Source organism: Pygoscelis adeliae, unplaced genomic scaffold (assembly GCF_000699105.1).
Source record: "Pygoscelis adeliae isolate BGI_AS28 unplaced genomic scaffold, ASM69910v1 Scaffold174, whole genome shotgun sequence".
Lineage (NCBI taxonomy): Eukaryota > Metazoa > Chordata > Aves > Sphenisciformes > Spheniscidae > Pygoscelis > Pygoscelis adeliae.
This window is the reverse complement of record NW_008824676.1, coordinates 7,434,179-7,442,662: the sequence shown is the minus strand read 5'-3', so window position 1 is coordinate 7,442,662 and position 8,484 is coordinate 7,434,179. Positions and strand designations below refer to the sequence as shown.

At 40.6% G+C, this 8,484-nt stretch overlaps 1 protein-coding gene across 1 annotated transcript in view; it reads right to left on the bottom strand.

Annotated features, from left to right (window-relative positions):
• TRHR (thyrotropin-releasing hormone receptor) overlaps positions 1-8,484 on the bottom strand; it is a 16,970-nt gene that overhangs the window by 3,797 nt on the left and 4,689 nt on the right. The gene's annotated exons all lie outside the window — the stretch shown is intronic.

Genomic DNA, 8,484 nt, shown 5'->3' with positions numbered 1-8,484 from the left:
CAAGTGTGTTCAGTAGAAGTAAAAAATGAGACTGAGAAATATTATCTCCTCTTTTGTCACTTGACTGATACATTTTCTTATGACTTCTAGACTGCTTTTCTTGTTTGCTGTGCACAAACAATCATCGTAATAGAGCAAAATGCAAATGTGAATGTCTCAGGTAGCTGAAAGGATGATTTTTCCTTATCTCTGAACCACTTCTAGAAGGACCAGTCCTGTGAACATGGCTTCAGGGAGTGAGGTGACCCAGTGCTGACCCGCTCTGGCTGAGGAAGACTCAGGACTCCTCACCTGCTGTGGCCTCCCTTCAGCTCAGCTCCAGCCTGCGCCTCCAAACTGAGCAAATCCATTCAACCGAGAATAATCATTCATCACAGAAAATAATTCACATTTAAAGGAAGAAAGTAACCATTTGTGGAGCTTGGATTAAGAATGGGACTGGGCCCAACTAGCAGATGTGTTGCATCAGCTCAGGTAATAGTCTACACAGGCATCGAAGTACTTTGCTACCAGAAGCAGTGGGGGACTCTGTTATCATACCTACTGATCATTGGCAATTTACATTTCTTCTGAGTATGTCTTTAAAGAACAATTGCTCAGAGAATCACTTACAATGGTGCAGCTGTCAGTCTGACTCCTGGATTGAACTAGAAATAAATTTATCTTACTGTCAGGAAGGGGATATTTTAGAGTCACACAACTAATACTTTACACCAATGAAAAAAAGGCTGTTACTCTTCAAGTGACTGGGTCCTATATGCCTCAAAGACATATATGTATGTAGTGTGCAAACTATTAGCTGAATTTATGTGTACTGGCAGCTTGATGTGCATTTTCCTTCTATCTAATACCACTAGCTTGTACTGCTGCCATGTTCAGCTTACTGAGGCTGTGATTTGACAATATATTAGAACTGGCTCTTAGCACCAGATAAAAAATATCATGGTCACAGCACAAAGTGCTCTGAGCTGAGATCAATACAGTCTGCAGCTGTATTTGATTTAAACACAATTGAATGTGTTTAAAAATGCCAAGAGGTTAGCTTCACACTGTCAGGCTTTATGCCAGGTAAGACATTGTCTTGTCAGCAGCACTCAGACTCCATCATTTTCTGGTCTTGACATAAACTGAAGCCCAAGTAACCTGTGATTGCAGCTAAAAAAGCAATCCTGTTTTCACCTCCCTCCTTGCGCTGGTCCCAGCAATGAGGGCATGTGTCAGGTCAGACTGCTGGTCCAACTGAAAACTAAGCACTTCTCTGTAGACCTGGTTTTCGGTTTGCTCAGGGTAACGATCCAACTCATGTGCCCATACACCACCACAGAGTCTACAATCAGTGCAAGAGAAGAGGCAGAAGCATGTGGCCATGGATGGCACCACTTTGGTGGCACCTTTTGGTGGTTCAGTCAGTGCAGGCTAATGAGAAGTCACCATAATTTTAAACTGGCTGCAGTGCATGTCCTTCCAAAGCTGCCCCAAATCAGAAATCTGGCACAAGCTCTGTATTGCCAGGCAGAAATTCAGTTGCCTGATCCATCTGACTGGTAGTGGTTGTGTCTCTGAGACCAACTGCAAGGCCCTGAATTCAGGTAACTATTTGATCTTTGGTAAATCCTCCCTAAGCTGGCTCTGGAGGTGGTGAGTTTTCATGCCCATCCACTTCAGAGCACGACCTTTGTGCAAATGGCAGCAGCTCCTAGGAGGTGCTCTGGCACCTCTCACTTTGTTCCCAGTGCGGCCGTAGGGCTTGTCACCCCACTGCAGGCTGAGGCACCCCTCAGGGCTTCTGACCCAAAGGCGCTGCAAGCATGCCCTGGACTTTTTTCACACCTGAATTTGCCTTTACAGATGAACCCAGCTTCTAAACACATGATTTAGACAAAAGCTGCTTTCTTATCCACACCAAAAACCTTCAGTGGGATTGATGGGGCTGCACAGAAATAGCTTAGAGGAAAGTTTGGTCCACTTTGCTTAAGCAAACTGCCACATTCATTTTCAAATCACTTCATATGAAACATAACTAAACATCATTTGGGGGGGCTAATTATTTGACGTCAGTGGAGTGCTAAAAGGACAAACTTTTTAAAAAACCTGCTTTTTGTTACCTGTTACTGTACACCAAAGCTCCCTGAAAGCAGAGGCACTAGCATCCTCATTCATTACTCAGGTGAAGGCAAGCATACACTGATTGCTCTTTTCTTGTGGATGTGCACTGTGTATCCTATACTTGGAGTACAAATTATTGTTAGTTAAGGAGATTGAAAACATGATTAAAAGGCTTTGAGCAAATCCATTTTAGTCCAAATTTCAAGTGTACTTTGAATGATAGCAAAGTGCTTGAGATTTAATGTGTTCCTGGCTGCATGCAACCACTTTTCAAGTCCTATCTTTTGGTTTATGAGGATGTTATGAAAAATATTTAAAATGTTTTTTACTGAATAGATTCCCAATATTTTAATTCTGAATTGTTATTCTCTTCCTTCCTGCTCCAAAACCTTGTCATTCTAAGAAAGTGCTTTTACAAGACACTTTCATTACCATGGTACTAACAGCTTGGTAGTTGCTTCCTTCTCCTTTGAATAGTAATCTTTCTTACATTGAGAGATAAAAGTCATAGTCATATTTACTAAGTTACTGTGCCATAGAGTCACTTTGGTGTTTTAAAGGCATGTAATAGTATCTCTCTTTCTTGTGCTTGGTGTTCATTGCAATGCACAGAGATTGTATATGCCAGTCGGAGATCTTATAATCCAAAAGAAGTTGTACAATGAGGAGGAGGATTAAATAAATAAAAGGATTAATGTCTTGATATAATAACACTGCAAGTGAAACTAAGCGATATGATTGAGGATTTCATGTAAGCCATGTAAAACTTATCTTGCATTGCAAACTGGAATCTGTGCTTGCTCTGCTGTGAGAGAACAGAGGGATTTCTCTAGTGGGGGCAGGTGATCACATACTGCATCAACGTCTAAGAGAGGACTTTCTCTAGAGGGTAACCTACCTTTTTTAATTGACCATGGAGGGACCTTAGATGATTTGATTGGACTAAGCAACTAACTTTGTGAGATATGCATAATGTTAAGTGAGTTGGATCCCATCCCAAGTATAAACAAAACATGTTTGCTATCTAAGGATGTATTTATTTTTCACAGTCCCCTTGATACCCAAGGAAACTAGGAATTCCTTTGGGGAAAGTATGAAATCTACCTGCAAATATGTAATTCAGTGTTCACATTAGGGATGGACAAGAAAAAATCTGGGATCTGTTGGCTGAGCTAGGTGGGATAAAATGGAAGTGTGAGAGAGATCAGCACAGCCAGAACCAGCATGTGATCTGGGGGACCAGACAAATGAGGATGAGGCATATGAGAAAGAGAAAAGGAAGCACACAGCTCAGGCTGTGATTCCATGAGCACATCAGCCAGACAATGTGTGGGCTCTTAGCTGCTATAAAAGGGGACTAGGTTGCTTCCTTGTATTCCTATCTGCTTCCCCGGGGCCTCTTGCTCTCTCTTAAAAGGTAATAAGCTGCTTGCCAAGGTAGCTCACAGAACAAGTACTCTTAGAAAAGGATTTAATTTTCCCCACATTTTCAAAGTTTTCCTGTAAAGGCAAATCCGTTTTCTCTCCTTCAGTTGTAAGTTTCTCACTCTCTTCTTCCTTCCCGCAATGCCTGGTTCTTCAGGACATTTTCTTGCTTCTGAGCAGAACAAAATTATTCAAATTTTCAGAAGAAAAAGCATTAACATTTTAGAAATGCTGATAGATCCTAGTACCTGTGCTACTAGAAAAAAAGCACTGTTAGCAAAATTAAGCACCCACAGAAAAAAAAAGGGGCAGAAATAGCTTTTCTCCCTTGTACCGTATGCTGTAAAGAGACATTTAATGTTCATTGGTGTAACTTGTTAGTGAACATTTGTTTTATTATGAAATCTGCTCTGAATACTTTGAACAACACATTTTCTATTCATGAAATGAAACTGTTCTTTCCTTCTTGTCTTTTTGATAAAAGACTTGGGAATAGAATGCCTAAAATGGACAAGAGGGGAAAATGTGATCAACCTTCAACTTTTAGCATCACAGGTACACATCTGCTCTGAATTCATTGTCCTAAACAGCAACTATAAAATAAGTGGCTAAACCTTCCAAAGTTCAAATAGGAACAATTATTTCTTTTATTTCTGTAAGCAAAGACAGTTTAGAAGTAAGTGGAATTGTGGTGGTGCTGTATATGAAAAGCAAAGAAAAAGAAGTTTTGAGATTTATTTTGATACTTATGGTACTTTATGGTGTAAAGATACAGAAAGGAAGACCTTAAGTAAAGACTAAAGAATTATTAGCTTGAATTTCAGGCGTGTGTAAAGTTGAAACTGTAACGTGTATGAATGTAAGTTGAATATGAACTGCTGCTTGATAGAGGCAATGAGCTGGTTATATTGAATTTGGTTTGTCTGCAATTTTTGGTAATGGACAATCTGGTCAAACCTTTGGTACAGGCACTTGTATGTTTTCCATATTGAATTTATGACACACATTACTATTTATGTGTGATAAATGCCTGTAACGGCAGTTAATGTTTGCTCAATTGCTATGCATTTTGATTAGGATATAGTCAGTGAATGTGTTTTCTGGAAGATTTAACAGTGATGTGGATGGTTTGCAAGTACCAATAACAGGCCATTTTGAAATAGCAAAGACACAAATTGGTAAGCTAATGCAATCATATGTGTGCCTGAAAAATAAGAGATCTAACTGTTGCATCTGCCTTTGCAACTGCAATAAAGAAACTAAAACAAAGTGGCAGAAGAACAGCTACCTAGTAGACTAACAAACCAGATGTCTTCAGCCTACCACAGCACTGCTGAAAGTGGTACTACCACTGGGGTTGGACTGGATGATCTCCAGAGATGCTTGCCAGCCTCAGCGATTCTGTGAAATTATAACAAAGTATTGGAGGGAATCTTTTTTAATCTAAGGTCCTGAGGGATCTGGGACAAAGTCCCTTGTTGGGTCATGATCCTTTGGATCCATGGAACAGCCAATACTGGAACTGCTAATCACTTTCCACAAAAACATACAAATGTCCATACTGGGTCAGCCCAAAGGTCTGTCAAGCCCAGTATCAGCCCCTGTCTCAGTGTCCACATGGAGATGCCTAGACAGGAATGAAAGGAGGGCAAGCTTATGTGATACTTTTCTTAATAGTCTCACAACCTTTTTCACCTTTCCCATGGCTTAGGAGGGAAAAAGTAACCAAGAAAGAGATGTCAGACATACTTTAACTATTCTAGTCATAGTAAGCTGTAACTCAGACGTATCTAGACCAGTTTTCTTCAAACTTGGAAAAAAAAATCTTCAGGGGAGTGAGGGTTTCTATTGCTAAAGGACTTTTGGAATCATTTACTGAAGTAAATGATGAATCAATTACTGAAGTAAAAAATGAAGTATTTGAAACCAGCTCCTGTCTACTCTTCCACCATCATGCACTTCTGATTGACCCTCTTGTCACAGTCTATTCACTGCACTTTAAAGCCTGTTAAATGAAAAACTACACCAAAACCATCTTCAGTCCCTTTGCTTTTTGAGAAATGCGGTTTCACAAAGACTAAGGGAAAAGTCTGTAAAAGCCCCTTATGAAGTGTATATCTAATGGGAAGTAGAGGTAGGAATGCTTCTTGCCTTGGTTGGTTTATGTTGAAATCTCAAACAATTTCAGAGACCATGAAACACCGTAAAGAAGAATGCCACTGAAATATTGGCTGTGTCGAAATCAGCAGCCAATCTCTTACTGATGAAAGGAATCAGGATGTTATACTGCTACTTGCTTATAAAATATCTTAAAATATCCGCTTTCAATATCCATTGCCACTACATGCAGTTTTCACCCTAGTCCCATAGCGACAGTTACAGTTTTCCAGTGCTTTAGGAGGCCCAGGATTCCTTACATGTTCAAATTATGTGTTTAATTGGGCAGCCACAAATTCACAGTGTGTATTTTTTGGTGAGTGAGTAGAAATCAACTTCAGTTCACTTCCTTGGGACCTGTGATCATCTGTCCAAATGATCATACAGTTGTTAAATAAATCTTAACATTGAATTTGCATTGAAGTTCCTTCTTTGTCTCTGAATCAAGTAGATGGGACTTTGAACTGTCTGGCCTTAAGACATACTCATTGTTGAGATATCATCTTCTAGTCATATTGATCTTTCCTCTGTTAAGCTTTGATGTTTCAGCTACTGTGACCTGGGTTCAACTGGAGGGTGCTGGAAAATTTTGCTTTCTCACCTTCCCTTCTGTTCACCAGGACTATTTCATTCTGTTTTCTCAGGTACAAACTGTGTAAATCACTCAGCAGAAATACACTATAGTTCCTCTGTGATCAAAGAGGTCTAACCTTACTCTTAGTCACCTTTTCATTTTCTCCTAATCTTCTGTGGCAAAAAACATTATGTCACTGTTTCTTTGTCACTGAGACCCCCCTATAGGCAGTCAAATGCTTTCCCACAGTATTGGTCAACTGTGGGAAAAGTTGTGAGCTTCAGTCTAGCAAGGTTATTTCCTTTGCAAAGCATCGCTGAAAGCCCATTCAACACAGTCATCACCAGCTCCATCAGACCTAATAGGTGTTTAAGATTTTTCTTTAAGTGACAAACTAAACACATGCTTGAAGGTTTACCTGCATGTTTGAATACTAAAACCAAGCTTAACACTAGTTAATTCCTCAGGGCCTAACACCACATAGCCTTGAGCACAAGCTGATTCCTCTGAAAATGGAGCATACCAATATCTCGCCTTCTTCTGGCAGAGATCTTCCCTCAGGAGAGTCAGGTGTTGCCTACTGACTTGTAGTGGCTGATCAACAGCTCTGCAAGGCAATAAATTATTCTTATTGCTTTCCATAAAGAGTGGATCAGCTGTATTTAGCTTCTGACAAAGAGGCAGAATGAATCGGTTTCTGTTCCTTCTAGGACACTGGGAGCCTGATGGGAAAAACAAAGTGAATTGGAAATGGATTCCCATATACGAAGGAGTGCCTGACTGTCAAATAAAACTAGTTTTCTTTTTGAAAACCTTTAAAATACATCTATCGAACCCTGCTGCCCAGTACAGTTCTGTAAAACAGAATAAATATTGCTCAAGTGGGATTGATTTAGCTCTTCAGAATTGGATGTAAGAATGGAGTTTGACACATCCTATAGGTACGTATTGGTGCTCCTTTCCTCAATAGAACTTTAGTTTGCAGAGTAAACAAATAACTCGTAATTTCAGTAGTTGTCCAATATCAGCAGTAACAGATGTTGTTCAGTGAAACAAAAATGTGTTGGAAATGGAGATACTTTATGAGAAAAGAAAGCTTATTTTGTGCCTTTCCCTCTCTTGCAACATTTAAAAAAAAGGACTGATTTTTTATACCTGTTTTTTTTACTTGACTTCCCTGTTCAGTTTTGTCTTGCAGTGCTTTGAATGAAAACTTCAGGGGACCCTGAAGAGTACTTTGAAGGCTTTGTCCATTGGTGGTTGTTGATATGGGGGTATTGATCCTTTAGTAAAGAGATTTTGTTCCTGTTAGCTTTCCAAACATTGAAATGAAATAAATGTTTCCTAGAACTAATTCAGTGACTTTTAAATCATGTGAATGGGAGGGTGAAGGCAGGGAACAGAACAAGTAAGCAGAGGACTACTTTCTACCTGGAAGAGCTGATTTTCATTTATTGGAGATGTATTATAGCTTCATTCTGAGCTCATCCCTAGGCATCTCACATGAAAAATACGTTAAAATAGGCTTGACTCACCATTCTAAAATATATTCCAGGCCTTCTTTATAAATCATAGAATGCTCTAAACTGTCGTTCTGTTTTGAAAACAGAAGTCCTTTGACCACCTGGCCACTTTTCTTCCCCTTCAGTGCTGGTGTTATACCTGTTTATGTCAGATACTGAAAATATCTGTTGTAATGAAACTGAACATGGTCCATCTATTCTTTGGCAGTTGCCACCTCCCTCCCTCCTGTTTATCTCACTACTGAGCTTCTCACCCCCACCTTGCCTCAGCTCAGGTAGCTGTCCTCCACAGTTTTGAGGAAATGGTTATTTTACACTATATGTGCTTCCTCCCTGAGCCTAGAGCTATTCTAGATGCCGTATCAGGGTTGTTCCTCTCTTGCCCTGCTCTCTGCATCAGTGCCAGGTGCAAGGAAGCACTCAAGGTGCTGAATCCAGTTGCTTTTGGATTGGGCGGGAGTGTTGATCTGCTCGAGGGTAGGAAGGCTCTGCAGAGGGACCTGGACAGGCTGGATCGATGGGCCCAGGCCAACTGCATGAGATTCAACAAGGCCAAGTGCCGGGTCCTGCACTTCGGCCACAACAACCCCATGCAGCGCTACAGGCTTGGGGAAGAGTGGCTGGAAAGCTGCCTGGCGGAAAAGGACCTGGGGGTGTTGGTCGACAGCCGGCTGAACATGAGCCGGCAGTGTGCCCAGG